The 20,488-nt window shown below is 39.6% G+C and overlaps 1 protein-coding gene across 1 annotated transcript in view; it reads right to left on the bottom strand.

Moving 5' to 3' along the window:
• LOC133049356 (ATP-binding cassette sub-family C member 4-like) overlaps window positions 1-20,488 on the bottom strand; it is a 335,592-nt gene that overhangs the window by 55,762 nt on the left and 259,342 nt on the right. The gene's annotated exons all lie outside the window — the stretch shown is intronic.

Below are 20,488 nucleotides of genomic sequence, written 5' to 3'. Positions count from 1 at the left end.
TCCCTCCTTTTAGATCCATCCCATCTAAAGCTTCATTCCAAGTGCTTCTTATCATTGATTTTGCCTTCTCAAAATCCACTAAAAGAATGTATCCTAAATGCTGCAGAATTGGAAGGTGAGAATTTCTAATATCTACTGCTTTTAATGATTTAATTTAAACAACCCTGAAGCTATACAAATACATATAAACACACAATCAGTTTTGGTATATCCAGGGAAATGTATTTATCTACCCTGGGAAATGTGTTTATCTACCCCTCTGAGCTTCATTTGTAATTGAATCTTCAGGAAACCAGCCTGCAGGTGAGATGTGGGATCTCCATCTGCTCTTCCTGACCTCAGTCACAGATGACTTCCTCCCAAGGCCCTTCACATCAACCCACAACTGGCCGGTGAATGAGCAGTGGTTGGGGGCTGAGTTTCCACTGCTGCTGGGATGTGAGGTTCTTCTGTTGTCCACAGGGTGTCTGGCTCACCAGAAGCACAGGGTATGCCCACACCAGGAACTGGAGTCATTGGAGGTTTTCACCCTTGGCCAGGCCAGCATTACAGACTGGGCCTCAATTTTCCCATCTCAGACTTAGGAAATACAGCTGCAGAAACTGTCTTTTAGTGACACCTTTGGCAGATCTGGTGACAACTCTTCTGATATTGTAAGAATGCCTGCTTTAGAGGGTGATTCTCAGGATTAAATAGGCTCTTGCAAGTGAAAGAACCCAGTCATGATGCCAGGTAAGTTACCAGGTGCTCAAAACCAAGGTGAGATGATGACTCTGACCTCCAGGTTCTGCAGCATCACGTCACCTGGGAAAGTCCACCAGGCGCTGTAGCAGGGTCCACTTGGTAAAATACAGATTCTGATTCAGGAGTGCTGGGGGAGCTAGAGAGTCTGCATTTCCTCCAAGCTGCCACATGACACCCTTTCTGCTGTTTCCCACACCACGTTTCAAGGGGCAAGAGGTTGGGTTATTTAATCAGTTCTGCTTTAGGAGCTTGAAAATCAAATGGGTTATTTTTCAAATATTCTAGAGAATTTTGTGACTTACATAGTCTTTTTTTTTTTTTTTTTTTAATTTTTGGCTGTGCTGGATCTCCATTGCTGCAGATGGGCTTTCTCTAGTTGCAGCATGGTGGTTTCTCTTGTTGCTGAGCATGGGCTTTAGGCACACAGGATTCAGGATTTGTGGTGAATGGACTTAGCTGCCCTATGGTATGTAGACTCTTCCCAGACCAGGAATCAAACCAGTTATCCCTGCATTGTCAGGTGGATTCTTAACCACTAGACCACCAGGGAAGCGCTGCATGGTCATTTTTTAACTTCTCAAAGTAATAATACCAAAATAAGGGAAATGCATGTCAAAAATGTTAAAGATACAGTTTACATGCATATGGTTTCATCAGTGGAAGGGTACAACTATTTAACATAGGTAGAATTTGGAAACACTGTAAATACAATTCAACTTAAAAAGTGTTTAAAGCAATGATGGAATTTTTTTTAAGATGAAAAGGCTACCCAGAAATGAACAGTACATGAAAACCACAACTTTACCTTTCACCAGATGTGGGTGACTTAAGGTCCGAGAGACTGAGCATTAGCAAAGTTTGTAGAACACAAGAAAAACAAAACCAATGAGAAAAAACCCATCTCTCCACAAAGCAACTACAAAAACTGAACTAAATATCAAATATCATTTAAAAAAAAAAAAAAAAAAACTAAACTCTTATCACCAATGAGCTGAGTGCAGAAAATGTGTGGTCAGCAAGTATAACAGTTACTTCTTGCACTAAGAAACATTAGAGAACAGACAGTGATAAACCCACAGCAAACATTAGCTTCAATGGTGAAAAATTAAAAAGCATTTCCCCTAAAGTCAGGAACAAGACAAGGATGCCCACTCTCACCACTACTATTCAACATAGTTTTGGAAGTTTTAGCCACAGCAATCAGAGAAGAAAAAGAAATAAAAGGAATCCAAATTGGAAAAGAAGAAATACAATTTTCACTGTTTGCAGATGACATGATCCTCTACATAGAAAACCCTAAAGACTCCCAGAAAATTACTAGAGCTAATAAATGAATATAGTAAAGCTGCAGGATATGAAATCAACACACAGAAATCCCTTGCATTCCTATACACTAACAATGAGAAAACAGAAAGAGAAATTAAGGAAACAATTCCATTCACCATTGCAATGAAAAGAATAAAATACTTAGGAATAAATCTACCTAAAGAAATAAAAGACCTATACATGGAAAACTATAAAACACTGATGAAAGAAGTCAAAGAGGACACAAATAGATGGAGAAATATACCATGTTCACGGATCGGTAGACTCAATATAGTGAAAATGAGTATACTACCCAAAGCAATCTATAGATTCAATGCAATCCCTATCAATCTACCAATGATATTTTTCAGAGAACTAGAACAAATAACTTCACAAATTGTATGGAAATACAAAAAACCTCAAATAGCCAAAGCAATCTTGAGAAAGAAGAATGGAACTGGAGGAATCAACCTGCTTGACTTCAGACTATACTACAAAGCTACAGACATCAAGACAGTGTGGTACTGGCACAATAACAGAAATATAGATCAATGGAACAGAATAGAAAGCCCAGAGATAAATCCATCCACCTATGGACACCTTATTTTTGACAAAGGAGGCAAGAATATACAATGGAGAAAAGATAATCTCTTCAACAAGTGGTGATGTGAAAAGTGATCAACCACTTGTAAAAGAAGGAAACTAGAACACTTTCTAACACCATACACAAAAATAAACTCAAAATGGATTAAAGATCTAAACATAAGACCAGAAACTGTAAAACTCCTAGAAGAAAACATAGACAAAGCACTCTCTGATGTATATCATAGCAGGATCCTCTATGACCCACCTCCTAGAGTAATGGAAATAAAAGCAAAAATAAAGAACTGGGACCTAATGAAACTTAAAAGCTTTTGCACAACGAAGGAAACTATAAGCAAGGTGAAAAGACAGCCTTCAGAATGGGAGAAAATAATGGCAAACGAAGCAACTGACAAAGAATTAATCTCAAAAATATACAAGCAACTCCTGCAGCTCAATTCCAGAAAAATAAATGACCCAATCAAAAAATGGGCCAAAGAACTAAACAGACATTTCTCCAAAGAAGATATACAGATGGCTAACAAACACATGAAAAGATGCTCAACATCACTCATTATTAGACAAATGCAAATCAAAACCACAATAAGGTACCATCTCACACTGGTCAGAATAGCTGCTATCAAAAGGTCTACAAACAATAAATATTGGAGAGGGTGTAGAGAAAAAGGAACCCTCTTACACTGTTTGTGGGAATGCAAACTAGTACAGCCACTATGGATAACATTCTGGAGATTTCCTTAAAAACTGGAAATAGAACTGCCATATGACCCAGCAATCCCACTGCTGGGCATACACACTGAGGAAACAAGAATTGAAAGAGACACGTGTACCCCAATATTCATTGCAATACTGTTTCCAATAGCCAGAACAAGGAAGCAACCTAGATGTCCATCAGCAGACAAATGGATAAGAAAGCTGTGGTACATATACACAATGGAATATTTCTCAGCTATTAAAAAGAGTGCATTTGAATCAGTTCTAATGAGGTGGACGAAACTGGAGCCTATTATACAGAGCAAAGTAAGTCAGAAAGAAAAACATCAGTACAGCATATTAACGCATACATATGGAATTTAGAAAGATGGTAACAATAACCCTATATGCGAGATAGCAGAGACACAGATGTAAAGAACAGACGTTTGGACTCTGTGGGAGAAGGCAAGGGTGGTATGATTTGATAGAATAGCATTGAAACATGTATATTATCATATGTGAAATAGATCGCCAATCCAGGTTCCATGCATGAGGGATGGGATGGGGAGGGAGGTGGGAGCATCTGTCAGGATGGGGAACGCATGTACACCCATGTTTGATTTGTGTGAATGAATGACAAAAACTCCCACAATATTGTAAAGTAATTAGCCTTCAATTAAAAAAAATTTTTTTAAGAAGATAAAGAGAGAGAGAGAAGAGATAGCTTTTTAGAATACTTATTTCCTCTGGCTTTGAGATAGGCTGTTGTAATCAGAGCTGTAATTCCAATTTCATGTCCTTGCAGTATTAAAGTTCTCTCAAAGGTCTCCATGTGAAAGCCTTATGATAAACTCCCTTCACACACATGCTATGCCTATTCATCTGAATAACATAGAATACATGGCCCCTACTGGAATATTTCCAGGAATACATAGGGAAAAAGGATTCACAGTAAACAAGGGGAACCCAATCCATTTTCAGACTATTCTGTTAGGACTTTCTCACTTTAAACTGAAACTTGTCTTCCTGGAAGATCCAAACTCTGATGCTTATTCTCTCCATATAAGCACACAAAGTGAATCTAATTTCTGTCAATATTACAGTCTTTCAAATACTTGAAGGAAGTGAATCATATCCTTTCCAGCCACTACTCCTTGGTTCCTCAATGATCTCTAATAAGGCATGGTCCTATCCTGGCCACTGCCTCTTGACCAGACTCAGATGGCTAGTCCCAGTTAATGTCTTGTGCCCAGGAGTAAAATCACCACCTCCCTCATCCTGCATAATCAGTCACAAAGCTGACAAACATGCTAAATTCTGGAGGCCAGATCATATTTTGGATATAGGTATAATGAAAATCCACATCACTCCCATCTACAGCACAGGTAAATTGAAGGGAACAATTGAGTAATACATATAAACAACTCTAAAAGTACATCACTTATCACCTAGAAATTCCATATCTAGGAATGTATCCCAGGAGTTAAAAAGTACATCAGAGATGTACAATGTGGCATATTTGGAGAGTCAGAAGCAGAAAACAACCTGAACAAGTCTGAAATAAGCCTTCAATATATATGTACAATTTAAATTTTCCATGGTGTTTTTCTACAATGACTACTTGTATAAAAAGGTAGAGTCGTGGGGAGAGCAAGAGAAAAAATGGGGGAAAGAGAGAAGGGAAATCAAGTGTTAAGGAGAGGAGGGAGGTAGCAGAAAGAGTGGAGGAAGAGAGGGGAGGAAGGTAGCCTCCTTGAGGTTCATGGTATCTGAGAACCAATAAAGGTCCTCTTAACTGCTATGGTCCACATTTTTCTATTTTGTTCATGAGACAGAATACCATGAAAGATGTTACTGAACTTCTCATCAAATCCAAATTCACAATGATCATATTTTATGTTGTCTCTGAGTCTGGCTTCTTTTATTCAGCCTAAGGTTTTTGAGGTTCACCTGTGAGGTAGCATGTGTCTTTTTAAGCCCCATTTTTTTTCTTACCACACAAGTGGTCTTAGGCACCAGCAATAAGGCCATGTCACACCTGACCTTGAGGGTAAGTAAGAGCAGATGAGTTCTGTGAAATCTTCGATGTTGTAAGCTTCTTTAGATGTGTCTGTGGTTAGCTTCACTGATAGTCCTAGAATCTAATTGTTTTGATAAGAACTGACCATTGGTTTAAAGCCCTGTAGAGAGTCGGAAGGTGGGAGTGGATGACCAAGGACAGGTTCTGAGTCCAGTGGGGTGTGGAGGGGTGGGGAGAACAATAAAGGAACTGCTGTCCTCATGAAAAGTGGTATTTGTACCCAAGCAGCCTATTCAAAGAAAAAAAAAAAAAGAAGAGTCTCTCCAAAAGGCCCAAGAAAATATACACTGGTTGTCGTGTACACAAAGATCCTTTTCAGCCCAGTGGTCATCTCTGGGCTCTGCTGAACACACCCCATTGAACCAGTTTTGCCACAGCCCCATGCATAGTACCTGGAAGTTCCAGGTATATTTTCTTGTGTACACAGGGAGTCATTAAAGAAGGTGGTCCGGCCTGGACTTCCTGCATCTACACAAACTAATTCAACTTATAAGAACCTAAGAACAGGAGAGGGAGCTGTAGAAGTCTGGGAGCTCCACAGTTTCTTCATCTTTGTTATTAGAATAGGTCATCAACATGGTGCCTGCTCAAAGAATGTCAAGAAATATTCAATTCAGTTCAGTCCCTCAGTTGTGTCTGACTCTTTGCGACCCCATGAATCGCAGCATGCCAGGCCTCCCTGTCCGTCACAAGCCCCCGGAGTCTACTCAAACTCATGCCCATCGAGTTGGTGATGCCATCCAGCCATCTCATCCTCTGTCGTCCCCTTCTCCTCCTGCCCCCAATCCCTCCCAGCATCAGGGTCTTTTCCAATGAGTCAGCTCTTCACATGATGTGGCCAAAGTATTGGAGTTTCAGCTTCAGCATCAGTCCTTCCAATGAACACCCAGGACTGATCTCCTTTAGGATGGACTGGTTGGATCTCCTTGCAGCCCAAAAGACTCTCAAGAGTCTTCTCCAATACCACAGTTCAAAAGCATCAATTGTTCGGCACTCAGCTTTCTTCACAGTCCAACTCTCACATCCATACATGGCCACTGGAAAAACCACAACCTTGACCAGATGGATCTTTGTTGGCAAAGTAATTTCTCTGCTTTTTAATATGCTACCTAGGTTGGTCATAACTTTCCTTCCAAGGAGTAAGTTTTCTTTTAATTTCATGGCTGCAGTCACTATCTGCAGTGATTTTGGAGCCCCCAAAAATTAAAGTCTGACACTGTTTCCACTGTCTCCCCATCTATTTCCCATGAGGTGATGGGACCAGATGCCATGATCTTAGTTTTCTGAATGTTAAGCTTTAAGCCAACTTTTCCACTCTCCTCTTTCACTTTCATCAAGAGGCTTTTCAGTTCCTCTTCACTTTCTGCCATAAGGGTGGTGTCATCTGCATATCTGAAGTGATTGATATTTCTCCCAGCAATCTTGATTCCAGCTTGTGCTTCTTCCAGCCCAGCGTTTCTCATGATGTACTCTGCATATGAGTTAAATAAGCAGGGTGACAATATACAGCCTTGACATACTCCTTTTTCTGTTTGGAACCAGTCTACTGTTCCATGTCCAATTCTAACTGTTGCTTCCTGACCTGCATACAGGTTTCTCAAGAGGCAGGTCAGGTGGTCTCGTATTCCCATGTCCTTCAGAATTTTCCACAGGAATATTAGGTTGGTGCAATAGTAATTGCAATTTTGCATTGTTGAAATTTGGCATTTGATATTGGAATACATGAATGTGGCTATGTTATGCATCATTATAATGTTCATCTATTGCTTTATGTTTTTTGCTAATGAGTTATTACTTGCTGCTTATTTTATATGTATTTTGGACTATGGAAATAACATTAGTTAAAAAGCAAATTCGAGTGATTTTCTTATTTGATTTCAAAATGAGTAATAAGGTGGTGGAGACAACTCACATCAACAAGGCATCTGCCCCAAGAATTTCTAATGAATATACAGTGCAGTGGTGATTCAAGTAGTTTTGCAAAGGAAATGAGAGCCTTGAAGATGAGCACAATGGCCAGCCATCAGAAGCTGACAATGACCAACTAAGAGCACCATCGAAGCTGATCCTCTTACAATTACATGAGAAATTGCCCCCAAAATCAACACCAACAATTCTACAGTCATTTGGCATTTGAAAGGTGAAAAGGCTCAATAAGTGGGTGTCTCATGAGCTGACTGCATATCAAAAAAATTGTTTTAAAGTGTCATCTTCTCTTATTCTATGCAACAACAATGAACCATTTCTTGACTAGACTCTGACATGAGACAAAACTGGATTTTATATGACAACCAGCAATGACCAGCTCAGTGGTTGGGCTGAGAAGAGGCTCCAAAGCACTTCCTAAAACCAAACTTACACTAAAAAAGGTCATGGTCACTGTTTCGTGTTCTGCTGCCCATCTGATGCATTATAGATTTTTGAATCTCAGCAAAACCGTTACATCTGAGAAGTATGCTCAGCAAATTGAAGAGATGCATCAACAACTGCAATGCCTGCAGCCAGGATTGATCAACAGAAAGGGCCTAATTCTTCGGGACAATACCCAGCAGTACGTCACACAACCAACACTTCAAAAATTGCACAAATTGGTTTACAAAATTTTTTTATAATTTTTTTGAAAAACTTTATTTTTTAATTGAAGGATAATTGCTTTACAGAATTTTGTTGTTTTCTGTCAAACCTCAACATGAATTAGCCATAAGTATACGTATGTTTCCTCCCTCTTGAACCTCCCTCGCATCTCCCTCCCCATCCCACCCCTCTAGGTTGATACAGAGCTCCTGTTTGAGTTCCTTGAGACATACAGCAAACTCCTGTTGGCTATCTCTTTTACATATGGTAATGTAAGTTTCCCTATTACTCTCTCTGAACATCTCACCCTCTCCTCCTCACTCCCCATGTCCGTAAGTCTGTTCTCTATGTCTGTTTCTCCATTGCTGCCCTGCAAATAAATGCGTTGGTAACATTTTTCTAGATTCCATATATATGCATTAGTATATGATATTTATCTTTCTCTTTCTGACTTACTTCATTTGTATAATAGGCTCTAGGTTCATCCACCTCATTAGAACTGACCCAGATGTGTTCCTTTTTATGGCTGAGTAACATTCCATTGTTTACATGTATCATGACATCTTTTTTTTTTTTTTTTTCCATTTATTTTTATTAGTTGGAGGCTAATTACTTCACAATATTGTAGTGGGTTTTGTCATACATTGACATGAATCAGCCATGGATTTACATGTGTTCCCCATCCTGGTCCCCTCTCCCGCCTCCCTCTCCATCCCATCCCTCTGGGTCTTCCGAGTGCACCAGCCCTGAGCACTTGTCTAATGCATCCAAGCTAGACTGGTGATCACAACTTCTTTATCCATTCATCTGTCGATGGACACCTATGTTGCTTCCATTCTCTAGCTATTGTAAATAGTGCTGCAACGAACATTGGGGTACATGTGTCTTTTTCAATTTTGGTTTCCTCAGGGTAAATGCTTAGGAATGGGATTGCTGGGTCATCAGTTCGGTTCAGTTCAGTCACCCAGTCGTGTCCAACTCTTTGCAACCCTACAGACTGCAGCACACCAGGCCTCCCTGTCCATCACCAACTCCGGGAGTTTGCTCAAACTCTTGTCCATTGAGTCGACAATGCCATCCAACCAGCTCATCCTCTGCGGTCCCCTTCTCCTCCCACCTTCAGTCTTTCCCAGCATCAGGGTCTTGTCAAATGAGTCAGTTCTTTGCAACAGGGGGCCAAAGTACTGGAGTTTCAGCTTCAGCATCAGTCCTTCCAGTGAATATTCAGGGCTGATTTCCTTTAAGATGGAATGGTTGGATCTCTTTGCAGTCCAAGGGACTACCAAGAGTCTTCTCCAACACTATAGTTCAAAGCATCAATTCTTTGGTGTTCAGCTTTCTTTATAATCCAACTCTCACATCCATATACGACTATCAGAAAAATCATAGCCTTGACTAGATGGACCTTTGTTGGCAAAGTATCGTCTCTGCTTTTTAATATGCTGTCTAGGTGGGTCATAAATTTCCTCCCAAGAAGTATGTGTCTTTTAATTTCATGGGTGCAGTCACCATATGCAGTAATTTTGGAGCACCAAAAAATAAAGTTTCTCATTGATTCCACTGTTTCTCCATCTATTTTCCATGAAGTGATGGGACCGGATGCCATGATCTTTATTTCCTGAATGTTCAGTTTTAAGTCAACTTTTTCACTCTCCTCTTTCACTTTTATGGTGTCATCTGCATATCTGAGGTCATTGATATTTCTCTCGGCAATCTTGATTTCAGCTTGTGCTTCCTCCAGCCCAGCATTTCCCATGATGTATCCTGCATATAAGTTAAACAAGCAGGGTGACAATATACAGCCTTGACGTACTCCTTTTCTTATTTGGAAGCAGTCTGTTGTTCCATGTCCAGTTCTAACTGTTGCTTCCCGACCTGCATACAGGTTTCTGAAGAGACAGGTCAGGTGTTCTGGTATTCCCATCTCTTTCAGAATTTTCCACAGTTTACTGTGATCCTCACAGTCAAAGGCTTTGTCATAGTCAATAAAGCAGAAATAGATGTTTTCCTGGAACTCCCTTGTTTTTTCAATGATCCAGTGGATGTTGGCAATTTGATCTCTGGTTCCTCTGCCTTTTCTAAATCCAGCTTGAACATCTGGAAGTTCACAGAAGAACTGTACAAAAAAGATCTTCATGCCCCAGATAATTGCAATGGTGTGATCATTCAACTAGAGCCAGACACCCTGGAATGTGAAGTCAAGTGGGCCTTAGGAAGCATCACTACAAACAAAGCTAGTGGAGATGATGGAATTCCAGTTAAACTATTTTAAATCCTAAATGAAGATGCTGTGAAAGTGTTGCATTCAATATGCCAGCAAATTTAGAAAACTCAGCAGTGGCCACAGGAACTGGAAAAGGTCAGTTTTCATTCCAATCCCTAAGAAAGGCAATGCCAAAGAATGCTAAGTTTTATGGTGGTTTTATTCCGAGTTTTCTAAGGAATTTCCATACCATCTTCCATAGTGACTCTACCAATTGACATTCCCACCAATAGCACAAGAGGGTTCCCTTTTCTCCAGACCCTGTCCAGCATTTATTGTTTGTAGACTTTTTGATGATGACCATTCCTACTGGCCATCTGAATGCAGAGTTCCAAAGAATAGCAAGGAGATATAAGAAAGCCTTCCTCTGCGATCAATGCAAATACAGGAAAACAACAGAATGGGAAAGACTAGAGATCTCTTCAAGAAAATGAGAGATACCAAGGGAACATTTTATGCAAAGATGGGTTCAATAAAGGACAGAAATTGTAGTGGCCTAACAGAAGCAGAAGATATTAAGAAGAGGTGGCAAGAATACACAGAAGAACTGTACAAAAAAGATCTTCACGACCCAGATAATCATGATGGTGTGATCACTCACACTCACCTAGAGCCAGACATCCTAGAATGTGAAGTCAAGTGGGCCTTAGGAAGCATCACTATGAACAAAGTTAGTGGCGGTGATGGAATTCCAGTTGAGCCATTTCAAATCTGAAAGAACAGCATCGAAACATATATATATTATCAAGTGTGAAACAGATCGCCAGTCCAGGTTGGATGCATGAGACAAGTGCTCGGAGCTGGTGCACTGGGATGACCCAGAGGGATGGGATGGGGAGGGAGATGGGAGGGGGGTTCGGGATGGGGAACACATGTAAATCCAAGGCTGATTCATGTCAATGTATGGCAAAAACTACTACAATATTGTAAAGTAATCAGTCTCCAACTAATAAAAATAAATGGAAAAAAAAAAAAATCCTGAAAGATGATGCTGTGAAAGTGCTGCACTCAATATGTCAGCAAATTTGTAAAACTCAGCAGTGGCCACAGGACTGGAAAAGGTCAGTTTTCATGCCAATCCCAAAGAAAGGCAATCCCAAAGAATGCTCAAACTACCACACAATTGCGCTCATCACATACACTAGTAAAGTGATGCTTAAAATTCTCCAAGCCAGGTTTCAGCAATACTTGAACCGTGAACTTCCAGATGTTCAAGCTGGTTTTAGAAAAGACAGAGGAACCACAGATCAAATTGCCAACATCCGCTGGATCATCAAAAAAGCAAGAGAGTTCCAGAAAAAACATTTACTTCTGTTTTATTGACTATGCCAAAGTCTTTGACTGTGTGGATCACAATAAACTGTGGAAAATTCTGAAAGAGATTGGAAAATCAGACCACCTGACCTGCCTCTTGAGAAACCTATATGCAGGTCAGGAAGCAACAGTTAGAACTGGACTTGGAACAACAGACTGCTTCCAAATAAGAAAAGAAGTGCGTCAAGGCTGTATATTGTCACCCTGCTTATTTAACTTATATGCAGAGAACGTCATGAGAAACGCTGGGCTGGAAGAAGCACAAGCTGGAATCAAGGTTGCCGAAAGAAATATCAATGACCTCAGATATGCAGATGACACCACCCTTAAGGCAGAAAGTGAAGAAGAACTAAGGAGCCTTTTTCTGAAAGTGAAAGAGGAGAGTGGAAAAGTTGACTTAAAGCTTAACATTCAGAAAACTAAGATCATGGCATCTGGTCCCATCACTTCATGCGAAATAGATGGGGAAACAGTGGAAACAGTGTCAGACTTTATTTTTCTGGGCTCCAAAATCACTGCAGATGGTGATTGCAGCTATGAAATTCAGAGACTCTTGCTCCTTGGAAGCAAAGTTATGACCAACCTAGACAGCATATTAAAAGGCAGAGACTTTACTTTGTCAACAAAGGTCTGTCTAGTCAAGCTATGGTCTTTCCAGTGGTCACGTATGGATGTGAGAGTTGGATTGTGAAGAAAGCTGAGTTCCGAACAATTGGTGTTTTTGAACTGTGGTGTTGGGGAAGATTTTTGAGAGTCCCTTGGACTGTAAAGAGATCCAACCAGTCCATCCTAAAGGAGATCAATCCTGGGTGTTCATTGGAAGGACTGATGCTGAAGCTGAAACTCCAATACTTTGGCCACCTGATGCAAAGAGCTGACTCATTTGAAAAGGCCCTGATGCTGGGAAAGATTGAAGGCAGAAGGGGACAACAGAGGGTGAGATGGTTGGATGGCATCACCAACTCAATGGACATGGGTTTGGGTGTACTACAGGAGTTGGTGATGGACAGGGAGGCCTGGCGTGCTGCGGTTCATGGGGTCGCAAAAAGTCAGACACGACTGAGCGACTGAACTGACTGAACTGATTCTGACTGGTGTGAGGTTATATCTCATCATGGTTTTGATTTTCATCTCTCCAATAATGAGCAATATTGAGCATCTTTTCATGTGTTTGTTAGTCATCTCTAGTCTTCTTTAGAGAAATGTCTCTTTAGGGCTTTTTCCCACTTTTTGACTGGGTTGTGTTTTTGTTGTTGTTGTTGTTTGTTTTTTTCTGGTATTGAATTGCATGAGTTGCTTGTATATTTTGGAAATTAATCCTTTGTCAGTTGTTTCATTTGCTATTATTTTTTTCCCATTCTGAGGGTTGTCTTTTCACCGTGTTTACAGTTTCCTTTGCTGTGCAAAAGCTTTTAAGTTTAATTGGGTACCATTTGTTTGCTTTTTTTAATTTCCATTAATCTAGGACGTGGATCATGGAGGATCTTGCTTTGATTTATGTCATCGAGTGCTCTGCACATGTTTTCCTCTAAGAGTTTTATAGTATCTGATCTTATATTTATGTCTTTAATCCATTTTGAATTTATTTTTGTGTATGGTGTTAGGACGTGTTCTAATTTCATTCTTTTACATGTAGCTGTCCAGTTTTCCCAGCACCACTTATTGAAGAGGCTGTCTTTGCCCCCATTGCATAATCTTGCTCCTTTGTCAAAAATAAGGTACCCATAAGTGCATGAGTTTATTTCTGGGCTTTCTATCTTGTTCCATTTGCCTATATTTCTGTTTTTGTGCCAGTTCCATACTGTCTTAATGACTGTAGCTTTGTAGTATAGTCTGAAGTCAAGAAGGTGGATTGCTCCAGTTCCATTCATCTTTCTCAAGACTGATTTGGCTATTTGGGGTCTTCTGTGTTTTTAAATGAATTGTGAAATTTTCTGTTCTAGTTCTGTGAAAAATGCCATTGGTAATTTAATAGGAATCACATTGAATCTGCATATTGCATTTGGTAGTATAGTCATTTTCACAATATTGGTTCTTCCTACCCAGGTACATGGAATATCTCTCCATCTGTTTATGTCATCTTTGATTTCTTTCATCAGTGTCTTATAATTTTCTGTGTACAGGTCTTTTGTCTCCTTAGGTAGGTTTATTCCTAGATATTTACTTCTTTTTGTTGAAATGGTGAATGGGGATTGATTCCTTAATGTCTTTTTCTGATTTTTCATTGTTGGTATATAGGAATGCAAGTGATTTCTGTGTTTTGATTTTTATATCATGTGCCTGTGACTTTGCTAAATTCACTGATTAACTCCATTAATTTTCTGATAGTATCTTTAGGGTTTTCTGTGTGTAGTAGTATGCCATCTGCAAACAGTGAGAGCTTTGCTTCAGCTTTTCTGAACTGGATTCTTTTAATTTATTTTTCTTCTCTGATTGATGTAGCTAGGACTTCCAAAACTATGTTGAATAGTAGTGGTGAGAGTGGACACCCTTGTCTTGTTCCTGATCTTAGGGGAAATGCTTGCAGTTTTTCACCATTGAGAATAACATAGGCTGCGGGTTTATCATATATAGCCTTCACTATGCTGAGGTAGGTTTCTTTATTGCCTATTTTCTGAAGAATTTCAATTATAAATGGGTGCCAAGTTTTGTCAAGGGCTTTTTCTGCATTTGTTGAGATTATCATATGGTTTTTATCTTTCAATTTGTTAATATGGTGTATCACATTGATTTATTTGTATATATTGAAGAATCCTTGTACCCCCGGAATAAACCCAATTTGATCATGGTGTATGAGCTTTATAATGTGTTGTTGAATTCTGTTTGCTAGAATTTTGTTGAGAATATTTGCATCTAAGTTCATCAGTGATATTGGCCTGTAGTTTTCTTTTTGTGTGTTGTCTTTCGTTTTGGTATCAGGGTGATCGTGGCCTCATAGAATGAGTTTGGAAGTGTTCCTTCCTCTGCAATTTTTTGAAAGAATTTTAGAAGGATAGGCATTAGCTCTTCTCTAAATGTTTGACAGAATTCACCTGTGAAGCTATCTGGTCCTAGGCTTGTTTTTTGGAAGACTTTTTATCACAGCTTCGATTTCAGCACTTGTAATTGGGTTATTCATAATATCTATTTCTTGGAAATAGGCTTATTCCTAGATATTTACTTCTTTTTCTTGCAATGGTGAATGGGGATTGAATAGGTTCAGTCTTGGAAGATCGAACTTTTCTAAGAATCTGTGCATTTCTTCCAGGTTATCCATTTTATTGCCATGTAGTTGTTCATAACAGTCTCTTGTAATCTTTTGTATTTCTGTATTGTCTGTTGTAACCTCTCCTTTTCATTTCTAATTTTGTGATTTGATTCTACTCTCTTTTGTTCTTGATGAGTCTGGATAAAGGTTTGTCAATTTTGTTTATTTTCTCAAAGAACCAGCTTTTAGTTTTATTAATCTGTGCTATTGTTTCTTCCATTTCTTTTTCATTTATTTCTGCTCCGATCTTTTTTATTTCTTTCCTTCTGATAATTTTGGGATTTTTTTCTTCTTCTTTTTTCCAGTTGTTTTAGGTGTAAAGTTAGGTTGTCTATTTGATGTTTTTCTTGTTTCTTGAGGTAGGAATGTACTATAAACTTCCCTCTTAGAATTGCTTTTGCTGCATTCCATACGTTTTGACTTGTTGTGTTTTCATTGTCATTTGTTTCTAGGAATTTGTTTCCCTTTTGATTCCTTCAGTAACCTGTTCATTATTTAGAAACATATTTTTTAATCTCCATTTGTTTGTGTTTTTTACAGATTTTTTTCTTATAATTGATATCTAGTCTCATAGCATTGTGGTCAGAAAAGATGCTTGAAATAACTTCTATTTTTTTTTTTTAATTTACTTAGGTTTGATACGTGATTCAAGATGTGCTCTCTCCATGTGCACTTGAGAAGGTGTATTCTTCTGCATTTGGATGGAATGTTCTGAAGGTATCAACGCGATCCATCTCATCTACTGTATGATGTAAGACTTGCATTTCCTTATTAATTTTCTCTTTTGATGGTCTGTCTGTTGGTGTAAGTAGGATGTTAAAATCTCCTCCTATTATTGTGCTACTGTCATTTCTACTTTTATGTCTGCTAGTATTTGTTTTATTTATTGAGGTGCTCCTGTGTTGGAAACATAGATATTTAAAATTGTTATGTTTTTCTCTTGGATTGATCCCTTGATCATTTGTAGTGTCTTTCCTTATCTCTTGTAATCTTCTTTATGCTAACGTCTACTTTGTCTAATATGAGAATTACTACTTCAGTTTTCTTTTGCTTCCATTTGCATAGAATATATTTTTCCATCCTCTCAATTTCAGTCTATATATGTCTTTAGGTCTGAAGTAGGTTTCTTGTAGACAGCATATATACAGGTCTTGTTTTTGTATCCATTCAGCCAGTCTGTATCTTTTGCTTGGAGCATTTAATCCATTTACATTAGAAGTAATTATTGATATATGTGTTCCTATTGCCATTTTCTTAATTGCTTTGGACTTACTTTTGTAGATCTTTTTCTTCTCTTGTATTTCCTGACTATATAATTCCCTTTAACATTTGTTGTAAAGCTGGTTTGGTGGTACTGAATTCTCTTAACTTTTGTTTGTCTGAAAAGCTTTTGATTTCTCCATCAATTTTGAATGAGATCCTTGCCAGGTAGAGTAATCTTGGTTGTAGATTTTTCCCTTTCAGTACTTTAAATATATCCTGCCATTCCCTTCTGGCCTGCAGAGTTTCTGCTGAAAGGTCAGCTGTTAAGTAAATGAGGTTTCCTTTGTATGTTACTTGTTGCCTTTCCCTTGCTGCTTTTAATATTCTTTTTGTGTTTAATCTTTGTTAGTATGTGTCTTGGCTTGTTTCTCCATGGGTTTATCCTGTATGGGACTCTGTACTTCTTGGACTTGATTGACTATTTCCTTTTCCATGTTGGGGAAATTTTCAACTATAATCTCTTCAAAAATTTTCTCACAACTTTAAATTTTACCTTCTTTTCCTGGGACCCCTATAATTTTAATGTTGGTGCATTTAATATTGTCCCAGAAGTCTCTGAGACTAACCTCAGTTCTTTTCATTCTTTTTACTTTATTCTACTCTTCAGCAGTTATTTCCACAATTTTATCTTCCAGCTCATTGATCTGTTCCTCAGCTTCAAATATTCTGCTATTGATTCCTTCTAGAGTATTTTTAATTTTATTAATGTGTTGTTTATATGTTTATCCTTTAATTCTTCTAAGTCTTTGTTAATTGATTGTTGCATTTTCTCCATTCTATTTTCAAGGTGTTTGATCATCTTTATTATCATTATTCTGAATTATTTTTCAGGCAGTTTGCCCATTTCCTTTTTATTTATTTGGGCTTGTGTAATTACTAGTCTGTTCCTTCATTTGTGCAGTATTTCTCTGCCTTTTCATTATTTTTTTTAAACTTACTGTGTTTGAGGTCTCCTTTTCTCAGACTTCAAGTCTGAATTATTTATTCCTTTTGGTTTCTCCCCTCCTAAGGTTGGCCCAGTGGTTTGTGTAAGCCTCGTGTAGGGTGAGGTTTGTGCTGAGTTGTTGTTGTTGGTTTTTTCCTCTGACAGGCAGAGTGAGGTGTTAATCCTATATGCTGATGACTGGGTTTGTATTTTTGTTTTGTTTATCATTTGGATGGGTTTTCCTGCATTTGGGTGATGCCAGGTCTTGTATTCAAGTGGCTGTCTTTGTGGGAGTTCTCACTATTGAATACTCTCTAGGGTTAGTTCTCTGGTAGTCTAGGTTCTTGGAGTCAGCAATCCCACTCCAAAGGCTCAGGGCTTGATCTCTGGCCAGAATGGAGATTCCACAGGTGGTTCATTATGGCATTAAATGGGATTAAAACAAATATCCAAAAACGGAAAATCAAAGATGAACCCTAGACAATGGCAGTTACAAAATCAGGCAAATAATAATTAAAATAATGGAACACACACATATACATATACACCCATAAGCAAAATCAAAGCAGACCAACAAAAATAAAGTACAGTAGATCAACTCAGCGAACAAAGGAAACAAAAAATTATATCCTCCAGTTAAGAACAAAACTAACTAAAGCACAAATTGGAAAACAAAGCTAAAGCAAGGTGCCAAATGGGGAATAAAGCAATGAAGGCAAAGCTAAGAAATATGGTGAGAAAAAGAAAGAAGAAAGAATAGAAATGCAGAGTTAAATACAGGTATATAAAGAAGATTTGTATATAAAGAAGATTTATGTATATTAAAGATCAACTGCATGGGGGGAAATAAGAGTAGGAAAAACAAACAAAGGAATAAATGTAGAAAAATAATAATAGATTTTAAAACTTTTTAAATTAAAATTAAAAGAGAGGGGATAAACAGTAGAAGAAGAAAAAAAAATGAAAACTCTACAGAACTGAAAAAGACCAACATACAGGCAGAGGTTTATAACAGCAGTAAAAAGTGTGATTGAAGAAAAAAAAAATCAAAAGCTTAATTAGATTTCATAGTGCTAATTAAATCAACAACTACAAGAGAGGGGAGAAAGGAAAGAAAAAAATCCAAAATAAACTACAGAGCAAGTCAAAAGACATGAATAAGAAATGTTTTCTTGAGTCTCTGCTGTCAGCATCCTTTCCCTCGCTGGGAATCATAGTCCACCTCACCTCCCTAGGATGGCCTCCAACACTGTACTGGTCTCTGGACCTGCTGTGGGGGCAGCTCAGACTCTAATCTGGTCCTGTTCCTGTGTGTTCTTGCCTCCAATGTACACAGCTATCAGAACTAGTGTGTTTTCTTTTGTGAAGCTCTCAGTGTCCTTTTATATAGACACAGAGTTTGCCTAATTCATCATATGTATTTAATCTGCATCTTGTATAGCTGGTGGGAAGGTTTTGTGTCTTCTTCCTTAGCCACACTGTCCCTGGGTTTCAACTGTGGTTTTATTTCCACCTCTGCATGTGGGTTGTCCCCTGGGGTTTGCTCCTGAGGCTGCCCTGGAGGACTTGTGTCTACCCCAGTGAGGGCCATATTTGGAGATTTTGCAGCTGCTTGGGTCGCGGGGGTTCTGGCAGCACCAGGTACTTAAGGGAGTTGGTGGCTAGGGCAACAGGAAATATATTACTCTAGAAGGGTATGGCAACCAGTATTGGCCAATAAACTCCACTATTCTTGCCTGGAGAACCTCTCTGACAGAGAAGCCTCACAGGCCACAGTCCACAGGGTTACAGAGTACAACACTACTTAAGTGACCCTACGTGCATAGACTCAAGACTTTTTTGCCTGTGGCACCTCTGCCACAGTGAGAGTTGAGCATTAAGGTGGCACAGCTGCTTGGGTCGTGGGTCCCTAATTGTGCAGGGACATGGACTGTCTCTGCTGCAGGAGCTATGGCCCTCAGTTCAGTTCAGTTCAGTTCAGTCGCTCAGTCGTGCCCAGCTCTTTGTGACCCCATGAGTCGCAGCACGCCAGGCCTCCCTGTCCATCACCAACTCCTGGAGTCTACCCTAACCCATCGAGTCGGTGATGCCATCCAGCCGTCTCATCCTCTGTTGTCCCCTTCTCCTCCTGCCCCCAATCCCTCCCAGCATCAGGGTCTTTTCCAATGAGTCAACTCTTCACATGAGGTGGCCATAGTATTGGAGTTTCAGCACCTATCAGTGTCTTTTTTCAAGCCTCTGGTAGCTGGTGATCAGAAGACCTCTTTGACCAATCTTTCTCCATAGCTCTGCCCATTCAGGCACTTAGACGGCTCCCTTGCCTGGGGTCCTTCTCTGTTGTTCAGCTCATCAGGCACATAGAGGGGGCCCCCAAACTGGGGTCCTACTCTGTAGATACATGCATCAGGCAGTTAAAGTGGCACTTTGGGTGGGGTCCTACTCTGTAGTCTGGTGAATCAGTCACTTAAAGGAGCACCCTAGGTGGGGTCCTACTCTGTAGTTCAGTGTATCAGTCATTTGATAGGCCAGCCTCTCTATTGTTCTGTTGCTGATGCTGTCCTTGTGGCAGGAGAAGCTAAGGTGATGGCTCCACCCCCTACACATGACTCAGCAGTATCACCTTGCTTCCATGCCTGCCTGGCTTTCCTCCACAGACATTTCCCACCACAATCTCCTCCCTCATGTCACCTCGGTCCGTCTGTCCACAGTCAAAAGCAGCCCTCACCCTGGGATTGCTCCATAATCCCTACGTTCCAGCTCCCAGTCATTACATCTTCTAGGGGACCTGCATCCCTGTATGGGGTACATATAGCTGCAACAAGGACTGTCTAATTCTCATTCCATTTAGGCTACCACAAATCAGCTGCTTCACTCTCTGTCTTAAATGTTTCTCTGCTGATCCAGACAATTGCACCGATGTGGGGATTGGACCCCTGCTTCAGTTCCCTCTTCCACCAAGGGTAGGTCCGGTCCTACTAACACTCCTGTTTCTCTCCCCCCACCCCCCCACCCCCCCACCCCCACCCCCACCCCCGCCAACCTAATTCCTTCATCCTACCTAGTTTTATGCGGCTCTATGTATTCTTTTCCAGGGGTCAGGCACTCCTGTCTGCTCTCAGCTGGTGTTCTCCAAGCAGTGGTGTCTGAAGGTGTATTCCTGACATTTCCATAGAGAGACATGTACTCCATGTCCACATACTCCTCGCCATCTTTTTCCCTATCTACAAAGTTTTGCCTCATCCACCTTATTCACTTGACCTCTCACCAACCAACTACCACTTCAAGAATCTCAACAACTCTTTGCAGGGGAAATGCTTCCACAACCAGCAGGATGCAAAAAGTACTTTCCAAGAATTCATCGAATTCCAAAGCACAGATTTTTTTTTTTTTTGTTACAGGAATAAAAAAAAATTTCTTGTTGGCAAAAATGTGTTGCTTGAAATGGTCCTTACTTTAATTAATTAAAGATGTGTTTGA

This window comes from Dama dama, chromosome 30 (assembly GCF_033118175.1).
Source record: "Dama dama isolate Ldn47 chromosome 30, ASM3311817v1, whole genome shotgun sequence".
In the NCBI taxonomy this organism is placed as follows: domain Eukaryota; kingdom Metazoa; phylum Chordata; class Mammalia; order Artiodactyla; family Cervidae; genus Dama; species Dama dama.
Note: the sequence above shows the minus strand (reverse complement) of the source record. Positions and strands in the feature narration are given on the sequence as shown.